Source organism: Lontra canadensis, unplaced genomic scaffold (genome assembly GCF_010015895.1).
Source record: "Lontra canadensis isolate GAN:19392208 unplaced genomic scaffold, GSC_riverotter_1.0 scaffold16, whole genome shotgun sequence".
Classification (NCBI taxonomy): domain Eukaryota; kingdom Metazoa; phylum Chordata; class Mammalia; order Carnivora; family Mustelidae; genus Lontra; species Lontra canadensis.
Window position 1 is genome coordinate 14,321,840 of NW_022631010.1, and position 17,123 is coordinate 14,338,962.

The 17,123-nt window shown below is 40.8% G+C and overlaps 1 protein-coding gene across 1 annotated transcript in view; it reads left to right on the plus strand.

The window, feature by feature from the left end:
- The first annotated feature begins 1,659 nt into the window (after positions 1-1,659).
- BTBD3 (BTB domain containing 3) overlaps positions 1,660-17,123 on the plus strand; it is a 32,210-nt gene continuing 16,746 nt past the window's right edge. Inside the window, exon 1 of the mRNA XM_032859191.1 lies at positions 1,660-1,799. The gene's annotated coding sequence lies outside the window, so the exon portion shown is untranslated. The remainder of the gene's footprint in view (positions 1,800-17,123) is intronic.

The window sequence follows — 17,123 nt, forward strand, 5'->3', positions numbered from 1 at the left end:
AGTATACTAGTCAGGGCCCTCCAGAAAAACAGAACCATTTGTCTGTCTACCTACCTGTCAAAAGAGAGAGAACTGAGAGACTTATTTCAAGGAACTGACTCACATGATTGTGGAGGCTGGCAAGTCCAAAATCTGGAGGGTTGGCTGGCTCGGTGGAGACCCAAAGGAAAAAGTGCAGTCTGCTGGCAGAATTCCTTCTTACTCAGGGGATGTCAGTACTTTTCTATTAGGGCCTTCAACTGATTGTATGATGCCTACTTACATTATGGAGGACAATATACTTCACTCAAAGGTCACTGACTGAAATGTTTTCCTTACTTTGAAAAAATACCTTCTTAGAAACATGTAGGACATGTCCGATGAAATATCTCAGGGCTGTGGCATAGCCAAATTGACACATTAAAATTAACCATCATGATTCCATTCTGCAGATGAGCACAGTGAGACTCAGAGATATTAGTCATTTGAACAATATCAGATGGTTTGTTACAGAATATTTGGGCTTTAGAAAGGGGGTTTTTGTTTCCCAAAGCCCATGTGTCTATACACAAACACACACACAGTCTCTCAAATTTAAGTTTTTTCAATTGTGGGCAAGTAAGGGCCCAACCAGGGCACAATTCCAGTTAGAAGGAATATTTAGTGACTGCAGCTATGTATTTTAGATACTTACCAAGGATGATGATCTAATCTAATGAAGTTGGTATCTTTAATAAACTGCCCTGTATATGCAAAAAGGCAGTGACAAAAGCTTAGGAATTCTCCTGTCCTTCACAATCTTTGAAAACTACTCCATGCTTTCTATGCCTGGTGCCAACACTGGAATTAGGACCCTACCACTCCCTACTAATATACACATTGTACATCTCTAGTCTTTGTACTTCTAAATTCTGCATTTAATCAGACCTCACCTCTTCTCTCCCCACCATCTTTAGCATTTTTCAATCACCCACTGAAAAAAGGTAAGTTTGAGGTTAAGCATTAAAAATAATTTCCAGATGAGTTTCAAGTGCCCTTTCAGCCATTCTATTTGCCCTTCATTATGAACAATACACCCTGGTTAAACTTGTCTCCGTGGGGTGTGTGTGTGTGTGTGTGTGTGTGTATTTTTTTTGCAACTTAATTCCCTTGTGTTCACCTTTCTCTCTAGGTAAACTTCTGACGCCAGTTCTTATTCTTCCAGGCTTCTCAATGAAGTTTTTGGCATCACCCCAACCCAGCAGCAACTCTCCTTCCCCAAACCACTTAAGAGTGTAGTATCTGTTCAAAGAGAAGGACTCAATCAGTGCAGGAAAAAGGAATTTCAAGCCAATGGTTCCCCATTATCGGAGAATGCCCTGTATCCTGAACAAAAGCTCTGCAAAAGTAGGTGCTCAATAAATGCTGAACACATTACTTGAAGGAACCAGAGAAAAAAACCTGCAGTCTATGGGACAAGGGTGAACTTGCCTCTCCAGGAGGAGGAATCCTACCCCTCTTCCACTTCGATCCCATTGCCAGTTCCAGGGTCACCGCCCTCTTCGCAACTGGACCCTAGGAAAGGACAGGCACTGCGCATGCCCCTTATCCAGGGCTGCCTCCGGGCGCGCGGCCTGCTTGGCCCCGCCCCCTCCCGGCGCTCGGGCGCGCGCGCGCGGCCCCGCGGAGCGTGTCCTGCGTGCGGGTGCCCGCCAAAGCCCGCCGGGCGCTGGATCCCCGAGTGCCCGGGCCGGGGCCTGAGGAGTGGGCACCGGGCCGGGGCGTCGAGCGGCGAGCAGCGCAGGCGGCGGCTACGCCGGAGGTGACGAAGAGCACGGACGGTGAGTGGAGGGCGCCGCGGGTGAGCTGGCGGGCGCCTCCGCGCGTGCGCAGCACCGGACCGCCCGGCCAGGGGCGCGCTCCCGACCCCGGGCCGAAGGTGCGGAGCGCTTCTGGGCCGGGACGGGGCTGTGGGGCAGGCACCCGGCCGGGGGTTGTGGGGCCGCCGGGATCCCCAGCCTAGGCTGGAGAGGCGCTGGCTGCACGAGCGGGCTTCCCGAGGGGTTCCAGGCGGGACGGTGCGGGGCCCGCGTGGGGGGTCCCGGCGCCTTGGCCCGAGGGGCAGGGCCAGCTGCAGCCAAGGGGCGCCGGGGAGGGGCGAAGCGAGCCCCCCCGGGCTCCAGCTGACCACACGGCCGCCCGCAGAGTGCGCGACCCGCGGAGGGGGCGGATGTCCAGGGAGGGGGCGCGGCTGGGGAGCCTTGGCGCGGAGCAGGTGGCGGGGGCCGCGCCCCTGGGTCGGGGAGACGCATAGTTGGAAACCAGAGCAAACTTTCCTGAGTAACTTTATTGAGGCGCTGCCAGCGGGGCCGCATTGGGGGCTCCAGGGACGTATATCCCGGCCTTTCCCAGACCTGGTCGCCTCAACCTCGTCGAATGATGGTGATCTTACGGGGGTTCTATTTCCTTCTGGTGCTGGAACTCGTCCTTCCAAGTTCTGAGAGGCATTCGTGGCACATTCGCTCAGAAAATCGGTGTAAAAGTTTAGTGTTTGGGTCGGAAGGATGTTTGCTATCTTGGGAAGAAAAAGGTTATACTACCTAGTCTTTTTATCTCAAAGAAAGTACTGTTAGAGCATGCTGGGGATTCCTGTTTGTCAAGAAACCTATTGTCCTGTGTGTGCTTGGAGAAAGCCAGCTAATTCTATTATTAGCCTTAAAAAGACAAAGGGAGATAATTGTGCCGCCTTTTTTTTTTTCTTTTTTTTAAACATTCTACCACCTCGCCAAATCACGGACTATAGTAGTTCTCAAAATTGGCCGCAGAAGAGAATCACTGGAGAGTTTTAAAACTCTTCAGCTTAAATAGCACCCCAGACAAATTAAAACAATGTATATTTTAAAGATCCCTAGGTGTTTCTAATTTGCAACAGAGTTTGGGAAACGCTGGTTTAATAAAAAGAAAGTCAAGATTTCAATTTTACGAAGTAGCATTCTGTTTGTAGTTGAGATAAAAGTCTAGCTTCAATTTCCAGAGACAGGAACTGACAAAGGATATTTTATTTCCCACCGGGTAGGGAGGGAAGTGTCTAATGGTTCAAACTTAAGTTTTAACTATACTGTGACTCCAGCGTCGAGGTCATTGTTCTCACTGATGTTTTGAATTTCCTTTGGGGTTAAGCAGCCCTCCTTCTCTGACCCCTGCCACAGCCAAGGAGTTGCATTGTCTTTTAACCTCTCAACCCCCTTCTTTTAACCATTCCCTTCTTTTAACCATCCCCCAACCTCTGGGAGAATCCCTCCTCCCCCAGACTGTACCGGCTCTGAAGGGTTACTGCGGGTTCCTATAGCAACGAGTCCTCCAGGGGAAGTGGGCGGGTCCTCCTACCTTTGGGTTTCAGAATAGGACTCTTCCTTTTCCGAAGAATTTGAATCACCCTTTTCAGTTCTTGGCCTCCGCTCAGGTAAGGGTGAGCTCATACAGTTCCAGTTTTTCTTTCTAAGTGATTACAGAATTATTAATGCTGTTGTATGGGGTGATACAGCTCGCAGCTATGAGGAATATTCATTATCCAAGTCTTTGCGCAGAGAACTTGTTTAACAAAGTTCTAAAAATGTAGTGGAGACGGTGTTTTTTTTTTAAACAGATGTGTTTTGGGGGCACAGAAGCCTAAATATTGTATATTTAATTTATCCAAAGTCCTAAGGTATTTCAGAAATTTTAAAAGTGAAATACAATCCTACAGCCAAAAAATCTTCCGGTAAATTGTGGCCAAAAAAGAAGAAGTCATCATCAGCCTTAACTTGTTCTGTTCTTAGAAAGTGCTTTGCTGTGATTCTTTCCAAAAAATTAAATGACTTGTAGTATTATACTTTAATAAAGGAAAGGTGTGTGTTTTTTTTTTTTTTAATCTACAAATTTGCCCACTCCTTTCCTTCCCAACATACATCCAAAGATAATTTTTGAAAATATTCACTTTAGGCTCAAAACAGGTATTCTAATTCCAGTTTGGATTGCAAAGAACTATTGAAACCGCTCTGAACAAAGAAGTACAGAAATCTGTCATTTACATGTCTTAGGCTTTTGCTTTTTGAAATCTTTCAAACTTTACTGTGTAAATAATAGAGTTCAGGCCATCAATTCCAAAATGTTTTTAGTAGACCAGTGTTTCTGAGCATGCTTTGGGAGTTGAAGAGGTTTTCTCCTGCAACTATCTCCTGTCTTAGGTGCTAATTAAATATCCATTAACTGGACTATCAAGCAAATTCTGAAAGGATCATTTTTCCCCCCCATCTTACTCAAAATAATGATGGAAATCTTTCTCATTTTATGTACCTTGTAGTTCAACAGTAATGCTTTGCTGCTAAGATCATAAACTCTCACCTACTCTTTCCTTTTTTCATCACGTTTCAAAATTGAGGCCTTCAAAGCACCTACATTTGAGAGAATCTGTTGGTTTTATGGCTTCTAAACATTTTGAAGTAAAAAGAAATTGTCCCTGTTGTAGACATTTAGGGAATTACCCCCAAATTAAAATTAAAATCACATTATCAGAAATAAACTGTTCATGAAATGGCATGCTTCCCCTTGTGCCTTATTTGTCTGAATATTTTAAAATTCGCAATTTTAATTTCATCTGCAATTTTAAATACTGCCCTTTTTTAAAAAAATGATTTTATTTATTTATTTGACAGATAGAGATCACAAGTGGGCAGAGAGGCAGGCAGAGAGAGAGAGAGAGAGAGAGGAGGAAGGCAGGCTCCCCGCTGAGCAGAGAGCCCAATGCTGGGCTTGATCCCAGGATCCTTGGGAACATGACCCGAGCCGAAGGCAGAGGCCTTAACCCACTGAGCCACCCAGATGCCCCTACTGCCCTTTTCTTAATATACAGTAGACATTTTCCATGCCTTCAAATCTTTGGATGTAAGACTTTTTTTTTTTTTTAAGATTTTTCTTTATTTATTCGACAGACAGAGATCACAAGTAGGCAGAGAGGCAGGCAGAGAGAGAGGGGGAAGCAGACTCCCCACCTCACGGAGAGCCCGCTGTAGGGCTCGATCCCAGGACCTGGAGGCCATGACCTGAGCCAAAAGCTGAGGCCCAACCCACTGAGCCACCCAGGTGCCCCTGGATGTAAGATTTCTAATGATGGATAAGTCAAACTTTATTTAAGTAGTTTTCTGTTGTCTGACATTTCCTTTTTTTAGTGGTTGAAAAAAATGGTGTTAAATGCTGGTTGTAAATCTTACCTCAGCCACTTCAGATCTAAGTGGCCTTTATTAACTACCCAATTCTTTTATTGGGTTTGCTTTATCTGTGGAATCAGGGTAATAATGGTGCCTGTAACATAGATTTTTGGAAAGATGGAATGAGCCAAATAGAGGAAGGCCTTCAACAGAATCTGGCAAGAGAGTTAGTAGGCTCAGAAAGTTAAGAGCAGACTCGCAGGCAGAACTGGGATAAATGCCTATGCCTTAAATTCTTGGTATCTCAGACTTGCTTGGGCTAGATTTATAGCAGAATTCCTAGGGCAGAGGTGAACTCTTTAGGATTTTTGAGGCATGTTGCCAAACTGCTTATGCCAAGACGCATTGGTTCCCTTATGCACCTAATGGTTTCCCCACTGTGGCGGCATTCCAGTGTTTAATCTTTACTAATTTTTTATAAAAATGCGGTCTTAACTTACACTCTTTGGTAACTAGTGAAATTAGTGATTTGCTTCTTGTTTTACCTTTGAAAGGTGTTTGTTCAGGTACTTTGCCCCCTTTACTCTTAACTGATGATTTTAAAAAATGATTTTAAATACCTGTTTCATATAAAGAGTATTATGCCTTTATCATATTTGCAGTGACTTATTTGTCTTTCTTACTTACTTTATGGTATTTTCCAAACAGCAAAATAGTTTTATGTAGTCAAGCTCTATCTTGTCCTTAATGTTTGAAAAGTGTAGAGGTGAGGTAAATGTAACAGGAATTTTGGAAATATATTAGATTTTTACATTTAATTCTGTTTTAATGTATGGATGTGAATTGTCTTACACCATCTCCTCACCAGCTGGTCAGTTCCGCCAACAGCATTTGTTAAATAGCCCATCCTTTCCTTGTTGGTTGTGGTCTTTCCTTTATTACATATTAAGATATTGGCTAGCTTGGGTTTGCTTCTGTTTTAGGTCTTACTCAACTATGTGTTGATCTCTAAACTTAATGCCAAGTCTTTTAAATTGTAGATTTAGAATATGTAGAAATACCTGGTAGAGCAAGTCAGTATACTCCTTAGAAAAACGATTACATTCATCTGTCCTTGCAGATAAAGATAATTATTTTATTATCCTTAAACTAATACTTGCACATAGTTTAATTCTAAGAGTACTAAAAGGCTTACTGTAAAATAAATGGTTCCTTGCCCGCCTCTCCTCTACCTCTCCCCCATTCCCCTGAGTCTCCCTCCCCAGTGGCAGCCTTTTGACTGTTTACTGTTTCTTTGGAATTGTTCACTGGGGCCTTTTGTAGGGTCTTTCCTCTTGGGCTGCTCAGAGAGTGTGGTCTTCCAGCATCCTGAGCTGTGGAAAGGATCTAGCTGCCAGGTTCCTGGAGGCATCTGGCAGGAGTCTCAGCATTCTCTTTGTATAGAGTCACTTTGGGGGAAGGTTCCTGGGCTCTCACAGCCCAGAGACTTAACTGATTAATCTACTCTCCTATGAATCAGTCTCCAGTCTTACTGAGCTCTGGGACTGTCAGCCAGACCTTTGCAGCAAGTTAACTTGGAAGGGCATCCTAGGATGTAGGGCTCCATAAACAGCTTTTACTAACCTTATTTTAGCATGACATCCTTTCTCCTCCAGTTTGTGAGTAAACTGGAGTACTTCTCAGTTTTCCTCACTTAAGGTGTAGCATTTCATTCTTTTAGGTGGGCTAAGTTGCTGCTTGTCTTATCTGCTTTCCCCTTTCCTGGTTTTGTTGCAGTTTTCCACTACAGTAATGAGTATTCTTGTTCTTTGGCAAGGACTGTCATCTACATGTAGTCACTGTCTCTCTTAAGAGACTTAGAGGTTTATCTAGACCTTCTAGCTCTCCTAGAAGAGGTTTTGTTTTTTTGTTTTGTTTTGTTTCATTTACATCCTAACATGTCTTGTTAGGGTTCTTCTTTGGTATTTATGTTTTTGTTGCTGTTGGGATGGGTTCTTCAAATTGGCTACTGCTAGTATAAGATAGTCGTTGGTTTTTGTATATTTATTTTATAGCTGGCTTTTACTCTAAGAGCTTTTACTCTAAGAGCAGTTTATTCTCTTGGGTTTCCTAGTTATATAATCAGTTGCCAATAATGACACTTGTTTCTACTTCTTTCTAATAATTATACTTTTTATTTTGGTTTTATGGCATGCTGCACTAATGTTAACATTCCTAGAACATGATAAAATGATTCTGGAACATTACCAAATAGTATTGGTGATAATGTGCAAACTTGTGTTGTTTTTTATTTAATAGGAAAAACAATAGTGTGATAGTGGCTTTTGGTTTGTCATAATTCTTCACCAGGACAAAATCTATATTTTATTTCCAATTTACGTAGAGGTTTTTTTGTTCTGTTTTGTTAAATGATAGGAATTGGATTACTGATTCAATTATTCAAGTACTGACAAATTACTGATAGAATTTATAGATTATCACTTTCTTAACAGTATTTCTTAACAGATCAACTGATTTGAGTCCCAAATATTAAATTGTAGTAAATCCTTTCTTATGGGTAATTCTTTAGAAAAACATTCAGTTCATATGCAAATTGAAATGATAACATCATATTCAATCCATACCGTCACTAGGACATTTTCTAAAGAGATTCCAAGTTGCTAAACCTTCGTTTCTCATCTTCCCCTATTGGCAGCATTGATATAATTGGTCGTTCTCTCTTTTTACATACATCACTTGATTTCAAGGACACCACATGCTGCTGCGTTTCCTTCTATGCTACTAGGCCACTGGTTTCACTTTTTCAGTCATTTTTTAAAATCTGCACTGGTTTTTTCTCACTAGCCTATTAATTTGGAATGCGGGCTCAGTTCCTGTAGGACTCTTGTCACAAACAGTTATAAGACTTTAATAAAAAAGCATGTAGCTGCATAAGACTCCCAAATGTGTATTTCCAGAAAGTGCTCTGAAACTTCTGAAGCACGTGTCAACTACTATTTTGAAATCTTGAATACATAAAAGATACCTCAGTTTTAACAGGATTAAAGCTGAGTTTTTATTTTTCTCTACAAACCTGCTCTTCCTCCAGCCTGGCCCATTTTGGTGGGTGGTAGGTTCATTTCTCAGGTTATTCAACTAAAACCCTTGGAATCATCCTTATTCTCTTCTTTTCACATCAAGGCTGTCAGCAGATCCTGCTCCTATATCTTCAAAATGTATCCACAATCCTGTTGTCCGCATAAATCCAGGATCTCTGCCCCTTTCCCACCTTTATCTACTCCTCACCCCCTTGTCCAAGTTTCCAGCACCTCTTGACTGGATTATTACAGTGGCCCCTCTTTTTTCATTCCTTGGCTTCCTTTTAATATGTTATCAGCATAATAACCAGAATAATCTTTTTAAAACAGGAGTCAGGTTAGATTAAAACTGTGCTGTGGCTTTCCACCTTACTCAGATTAAAGTCTATTTTCTCATAAAGGTTCACAAAGCCCAATACAAATCTGCCTACCACTAACTCTGCCCTTTTTCCCACTTCTCTTACTCTCCTTCCCTCCATTCCAGTCATTTTACCTCCTTGTTGATCCAGCAATATAATAGACTCATTCCCACTTTGAGGTCTTTGTGTTGGGTTTTCCCTCTGCCTGTAATATTTTCTCCCCAAGTGTATTCATGGCCAGTTTCCTTGCCTCCTTCCAGACTTCACTAGAATATCACTTTGTCAGTGTGGTCTGTCCCATTTGTAAGTGCATGTTAAGCTCTGTATCCCTCTTACAGAGCTCTGCATTATTTTCTTTTTCTGTAGCATCTATTAACGTTCTAAAATACTACCTGACTTGTTAATTGATTGATGGTGAATTGTCTCTTTCCCCACCCCTGCTAGGCTGTAAGTTCTTTGTGGGCAAATATTTTATGTCTGTTCATTAATTTTTCTCATGTGTCTGGTACGTAGGTGTTCAGTAAATATTTTTGAATGAATACATGTAGTCTGCCTTATCTTTTTTTTTCTTTTTCAATAAATTTCTTATAAAGTAGTATAAACCTTGGCATCAGTGGGTCCAACATTAATTATTTAACATCCCACCAGCAAGGGAGAAGTTCTAGAACGTTTGATTTACAGTGGATGTAATAATATGTAGACTGGATATGAGGATTAAGTCAGAGACTGTAAAGTGCTGAATTGTGCCAGTGTGTGGGGACAAGTTGCTTAACTGTCAGAAAAGCCTAGCATTCTGCCTTGATTAGCATTTGAATGATGTGAGTTAGGTTCTAGAACCTGCTCTCTGGATTTCAGCTTTTAACCAAGGGTACAGTGGCTTCACTTATAAAGTGATTTTGAAACCACTCAGAGCCACAGTACATGTTCAATTATGTAATTGAACATGGTACTAAATCCACAAAATCCAGGCATCTCAGTCCTTTACCTTCAGCTTCCCAGACTGCAGTCTGCTGCAGTCATTGTTAAGAGTTTTGCTTACAGTGTTTCTAGAGTCTCCTCTTGTGTCCTTCAAATCCAGAGTATGGCAGAAACATCAGACTCCCTTCCCTTCTCTTTTGGTAGAGTAAGAGCTATGTGTATGGTTTGTCCTATTGTAGTTGCTGTGCAAATAAGTGATGTCAAATAAAGAAAAATATGATTTTTTTAGAGATCATATAAGCAACCAAAGAATAGACGATAAACCAAAATGTATGTAATTCTAGAAATGCGTAAGCTCAACGGCTATTACCTAAACACAAAATCTGTGAATTTTTTCTTAAGTTTGTGCTTTCTTTTCCTCTAGCCATGTCTAATTCCTTATATTTTACCTCCTGAATTTTTCTGTAGTAGTATCTGAGCAAGAGCAATCCCCATATTCAGTTAGAGGGTGTAAGTGTTTTAGACATGATTACCGAACACATTTGGAGTAGAATTTCTGAAGCACCATTGTTCTGAATGCATCTGCCTGAAAAATTTGATTTGCCTTTGAAACTCAGATTAGCATTATATCTGGGTTTTGTTATTGTGAAGATTCATTCTTTTGCAAAGATCACTGTTACAGTTTATTTTATTTTGAACCCCAAACAGTGTTATTGGCCAAGTCGGAACAGAAAGCATTGACCTGTCTTTCTGCTGCCGAATCACAAAATAACCCTTAGATTAGGCTATTTATTAATTGATAGCTCAGTTGGAGAATATACCTTGTTTTTATAGTTCTACACTTGGTTTGGGGACATATGTAGCAATTGTTTTCTTTGTAAAGTTTTTGTTTTGTTTTGTTTTGTTTTGTTTTTTTTAATTGCCACCTCTTCTTATATTCATGCAGTGTTTTTGGAAGTGGTAATCTTGCCTACCCAACACCAGCAAACATACCTGCTCTATAGTGAGGGACAAATTTTGGCCTTTAGGCATTATTGCACTTTAGGTGTCTGGATAGACAAGGGATTACCAAGTTCCTACTTATTTTCATATCTCTGTTCATGAAAAATGTAGTTAAAAAGTCAGGTATAGTAGTCAAACTACATTTAGATGTGTTATTGGGGGGCTTTTTGGGGAATGATCTACATTCCTAGAAAGTCTAGAAAATGGTAAAATTTTTAATTAGTGTTACAGCAGGCTTCTCTTCCCAAAATAATATTATTGTCATCATTAAAAATCATGAAAAGCTACTCAGAAGCACCTCTTGCTTAAGATGTTAAGTTCAAGCTCCAAACAGCTGTTGCCAGCTGTTGCTTTCTCTTGCATAGCCCTTCCCGCAGGCCCTGTCCCCTCTTCCCACAGGCCCCATCCCCTCACCCCCACGTCCCCTCTCTCCCCATGTCCCCATGTCGGACACCCATTCTGGCAGGGCTGCATCCCAGAGCATCCCCGCCCTTTCCATGGTTTCTTCTCTCTCCCTTTCCTGGGGCATTAGGAGATAGGGTAAGTAAGTACTAGAAACTGACACCTGTTTGTTGGAGAGTGGGCAGTCAGCAGTGGAGGTAAGTGTGTGGTCCAGTCACTTCTGGTCCCTTCTGGTCATTCTTCAGCAGACTCCCCACCCCTCCCCCACATGGTTTCAACACACCTTTCAATATGTAGCATTATTTATGTGAATTAGTGGGTTTTCTAGTTAATACTACTCAACAGTATTTCTGTGGGACCTACAGCCCATGCTTACCTGAGATTCTGGGTTACTTTATTATCTATTTTTTCTTATTAGTGCCATCAAATACTCCTCAAAATGCCAAATTTGATCCTGAACGCTTGCTAGCATACAGCTTCTGGCAGGTACTCAGAATCATCACAAGGCATTGATACATTCTGCGAAGTGGGTGTTGGTTAGGGATGTCAATATATAATGGTGTCTGGCTTGAGTAATAGGACAATCAGATGCTCAAGTTTGGGACATCCTGTATTTTGATTTTACTGTCTTTGTATAATAACATATAATTATTGGGTATAAAGTAATTATGAGGATTACAATTGTACCAACATACACAACCTCTAAAATCCTTTTATAAGTGAAGCTAAGAAAGTATTTGAACACCAGGTCTTCAGTAGAAGTTTTTTTTTTTTTTCTTTTTTAAAGATTTTATTTTTAAGTACTCCTTATACCCAACAAGGGGCTCAGACTCACAACCCTGACATCAGGAGTTGCGTGTTCCACCAAGTGAGCAGCCAGGTGCCCCAGTAAAGGCTGTTTTTAAATGAGAAATTACTGCTTGTAGATGAAGTATTTCCTTTGGACTTCAGCAAAGTCCTAACCTGAACTTTATTTCCAGCAAACTCTTTTCTACTACTTAATATGTTACAAAGATTTTGGTTATTATATAGAACCAAATGTACTGTGTATACATAGTTCTTAGGAATGTATTAAATTAGTGTGAGAGAGCCAGGTTTAACCAAATGTATGTCTCTAAATGAAGGGAGAAAGTGAACAGCAAATTCTCTTTACGTTGGCAGCCATGCTTACCTTGGGGGGACAGCAGAGGCTGCTACTTTTTCTTTTTGTATGTATGTATGTATTTATTTGTTTATGCTATGTGAGTCACCATACAGTACATCATTAGGTTTTGGTGTAGTGTTCCATGATTCATTGTTTGCATAACACCCAGTGCTCCATGCAGTACGTGCCCTCCTTAATATCCATCACCAGGCTAACCCATCCCCTTACTCTCCCCATCTCCAAAACCCTCAGTTTGTTCCCCCAGAGTCTGTAGTCTCTCATGGTTTGGAAATCAGAGGGAAAGATGAACCATGGGACTGCTACTTCTAATTCTTCTAAGGAAATGTGGTATAAGAGAAAGCAGATTATCAGGGAGAAACATCTACTTCTTTCTTAGTGCTAAAATTTATGTGAAATTTCTAAGGACAGTTATCAACTCAAAATCTATTTAAAATTTTCTCTTAATTTAAGTCTTCTGAGAAGGTAGCAACTGATAAATCTTGTACCTCATGCTCTGTGAATTTTGTGAGGTTGGGGCAAAGTTAATAAGGTGCCATACAGGGTCATAGAACAAATAGAATATTAGTTCTTTGCTGTTAATTTTTGTGGCAGTTTTGTCTTGTTTCTCTTGTGTTCTCTATTCTACTTACCTAATGTGCAAAAAAAAATTTTTTGGATTGAGTCGTTGAGAATTACGCTCTGGAAATTATTGTTTTCTAGAAGAATAAAACCAAAAGGTTGTGTTAAAAGAACCTTTGTTAAAAACCCTTATGGACTGGGCACCTGGGTGGCTCAGTGGGTTGAGCCTCTGCCTTCGGCTCAGGTCATGATCTCAGGGTCCCTCAGGGTCCTGGGATTGAGCCCCCCAATGGGGTTCTGCTCAGCAGGGAGCCTACTTCCCCCTCTCTCTCTGCCTGCCTCTCTGCCTACTTGTGACCTCTCTCTCTTTCTGTCAAATAAGTAAATAAAATTAAAACAAAACAAAACAACACTTAAGAGCTGACCACAATTCATGCTTACAATAAAATCCAAACTCTTTATCCTGATGATGCTAGGCGGGTGTCAGTGGTTCTCATACTTTTTGGTCTCAGGATTCTTACACTCCTATTTTGAGAAACACAGGGAAGTTTTGTTTATAGGGGTTTTCTCTCTTGTTATTTATTAGAGTAGAAATGAAAGCAAAGAAAAAAATTATGTATTATGTGTTTAAAAATAAATAAATTTGGGACTCTTGGGGTGTCTTAGTCGATTAAGCGTCTGCCTTCCGCTCAGGTCATGATCCCAGGATCCTGGGAACAAGTTCTCCATCTGGGTCTCTGCTCAGTGGGGAGCCTGCTTCTCCCACTACTGCTACCCCTGCTTGTGCGTGCTCTCACTCTCTGACAAATAAATAAAATCTTTTAAATAAATGTATGTATGTATGTTTGTTTGTTTGTTTGTTTGTTTCGGGTCGAATCATATGACGGAAATCCCGTCTCCCAGACAGATAGCTGGGAAAGGAAGGATATTTTAATAGCCTTTTCAGATTATTGTGAATATTCTTTGCTGCCTTATCAAAATTTGAATGTTAGTTTTTTTAAAGGTTAATTGCCATGTGAAGTCTGAAACTATCAGTGAACTTGTTGTACTTCTGTTACACTGAAATCCATTGTTCTGTCTTGTACTTCAAGTGGACCATTTTTTCCCCCCTGTGCCTGATTTTGTAATGTAATTGCACTGTTATTAGAAAACATTGGTTCAGTGAGTTATGCAAATCTCTCAAATGTTATGTTTCATTATACAGTATTTTAAAATTACATTCATTTAATATCACTAATCTCATCAGAAACAGTCTTAAAGTAAGTGTTGGGAAGCTATCAAACTCAAATTCATGGTGGTATTAATCAAGATTTCTGAAATTTTAATTTCCTTAAATGTTTGAATTTTATCATTGGCAGTAGTTTTTTTGTTTTGTTTTGTTTTGTTTGAAGTGACACTCTCACTTTATTCATTTTTGAGAAGATGTCAGCTAGATATTTAAGTATCTTAAAGCATATTTGGCAAATTTTCTCCAGTACAATGGTATTCCATGAAGAAAGTGGCTCGTTCAGCTCTAACACAAACAATTGCATGAGTTATTTTTTTCTCAGGGCAACCATTCTATCTCTGTTTCACTATAGATGCTTTAGGGGTACTTCCCATTTCATCACAAAGAATATTAAAAAGATATGGTCTTTATGTATTTAAGATAGTGTCAAGGTTTAATTAAATCCAACAATTTTTACTGCTGCATCTCCCAGAGATTCTCCCACGAAACAGTACATTGACTATGGCAAAGGAAGGAACAGTAGCTAATCTCCATTCATCAAAGCTGTTTTACCACTGTTGCTAAATCCTCCAGTTCCCCAGGTGTGGGCAGGGAGGAATGGGGAGAGAAAGGCAATTTGACTGGTCCTTCAGTGCAGTCTGAAGGCTGTTCCCTTTGGCTGTTCAGGACCCGCTGGAGTGATCTTCACTTCAGGTAGCTTAGGAACCAGCAGCATCAGCAGTAATAAGAGTCGCAGAGCCAGGCTATGGACCAGTTCTTTTCGAGCTTCTGGAGCGAACTCTCCCTCTTCTGATTTGAAGCAGATGGCTCCTCTCATGAGGGCTTTTGGTTATGCATCACCACTACCAGATGTTATTAGGAGGTTTCAGAGGGCTGCAGTTTCTTCTACCCTCTTCAGATATTTCTTAACTGGCTCATTTCAAAACTGCTTAAAATGCTTCATCCTTAAAGTCATGCATACTTTTAACAACAGGCACAGAACAACATATTTACCTTATCCCACCTTCCAAAAAAATACATCTTATAGCCATTTTAAGTTACTTGGAAATCCAAATTATTTTTATTTTTTTTGCTAGCGCACAATTCAAACCATTGCTTTATAACAGTTTGTTAACATTATCAACCCTACTTATGATTTTTAAAATCATTGCTGGTGGTAAAAGTTTCCTTTATTAACATGCAGGAGACTTTGCAGCCGTGGAGAAGGTATTGATATTACCGTCTTCATTTATTCTTACTCCAGTGTTCTAAGAGAATATATAGACAGAAGTTGAGAATTTTTTATTTTTGGTGGAAAAAAATCAAATACTATTTTAGTTCTTCTTGGTAAAGGATGATGTGGAAATGCACACGTGTAAAAAGTGCACTTTTCTACTTGTGCTCATGCTCTGCAGTAATCCTGTTGTGACATTGCCCATCCTGGCACTGTGGTTTGTTTGCCACATAGGTGTGAGTTTCCAGGCTGTTCATGTACTGCGCCCTGTACACACAAGCCTGTTTTATTACTTTGTTTGAAGATTGGGTGTGTCTAATGTAGTGGAAATTTATCCATTCAGTGTTAAGTACAGACAAAACACATTTCAAAGCAAAAGTCTCTGTAATTATCTATTTTTTTAGATTATTCATATGACTGCTTTCTTCTTTTCATGTGAATTGCTGAGAATTTATTATCCCTTCCAGTTCATTAAATCACTAAAATTCTCTACTGGTGCTATAAATAAATATGCCAGACCATGAATTGAGACTAGTTGATAAAGGCAGCTTTGTCCTAGTAACTGGGTCTTGCTTGCATATTCTAACTGAATATGTGACTATCTGTAGTATGGTAAGTTTTAGACTTCTGATGAAGCAAAGCCTTGCTTTAGACACATGTGGGGACTTGCTTTAAGTAGAGCTTTAGCATTGTCAGTTGACCTAGCTGCAAGATGAATGCAATATTACAAAACCACATTTGTGTTTAGACATGTTCAGGAGAGCCTCGGGACACATTTAAAAGATGTCTAGGTTCTTTACCATTGTACCTCACATAAACCTGCAGCTCAGGCAGCTACAAACATCATAGACCTCAGTTTCATACCATTTTAAACCCAGAATCAGTTGCACTCCATGAATGCACTGTAGGGTTCTAGATGGACTTGGATGTGTTGGTCACGGTCCTCCCTGTTAGACAGTGATTGGAAGCCAGGCGTGGGTGTGGTGCTGTTAGCTCTTATTGGGAGATGTGGAGATGGAGCCCTCAGAGAACTCCGACTCATTAGACCACGTAGGGCAGGAGGAAATGTGAGCGAGTGCTGCATGGAGAGTCTCTAAGCACCAGGAAATCTTCCTTGTTGAGGGGTTGTGGGGAGCAGTATGAAGGATGGGTAGGCTTCTGGTAGGTAGATTTGCCAGGAAGAAGGAGCAGTGAGGATGGCAAGAGGCAACAGGCTCATTTGCAGTATGGGAATAGTCTTGTTTGCTAGGTGAGCTCATGAAGAGGACAAGATAAAGAGCTCACAGCCAGGTCATGGCAATTCAAAATGCATTGCAAACCACGTGAGAAAGTTGAAAGAGAATTTCTTTTCTTCCTGGATGGACTCTTGGTCTGCCGTCCTATCATGCTGGTGGAGCAGGAGAGACTGAGCCATCCTTGTTTCACATTGTACCTCTTCAGGAAGAGTGGCACAGAGTAGTTGGTTAAAACTTGGCCACACACCACCTACTAAATATTCCTTTTTGTTTCCCTTTTGATGCTATCTTTTACATTTAAAAAAAAAATTAAGGATTTTTATTTATTTATTTGACAGACAAAGATCACAAGCAGGCAGAGAGGCTGGCAGAGAGAGAGATGAGGAAGCAGGCTCCCCACTGAGCAGAGAGCCCTATGCGATGTGGGGCTGATCCCAGGACGCTGGGATCATGACCTGAGCCGAAGGCAGAGGTTTTAACCCGCTGAGCCACCCAGGCACCCCTGTCTTTTACATTTAATGAGAGAGTTTTACCTTAAATGCTGATATCAACCAAGTCTCCTCTACTGAATTCCTGGTGGATCCATGGCCTTGCTGTGGCAAGCTAGTAAAATGCTTATGCAGAACTCTAACGCCTGTAAATTGTGATCACCATTTTCAGAGACTGCTTTTCCTTTGGTTTCAGTTATCATCATTACCGTAGACCTTGAATAGGTCCATGTAGCTCTCAACTATGGTGAAATGGTGGTTCTGTTATTTAAAAACAAAACAAAACAAAACAAAAACCAGTTGAATTGCCACTTATTGAGGTTATATTTAGATT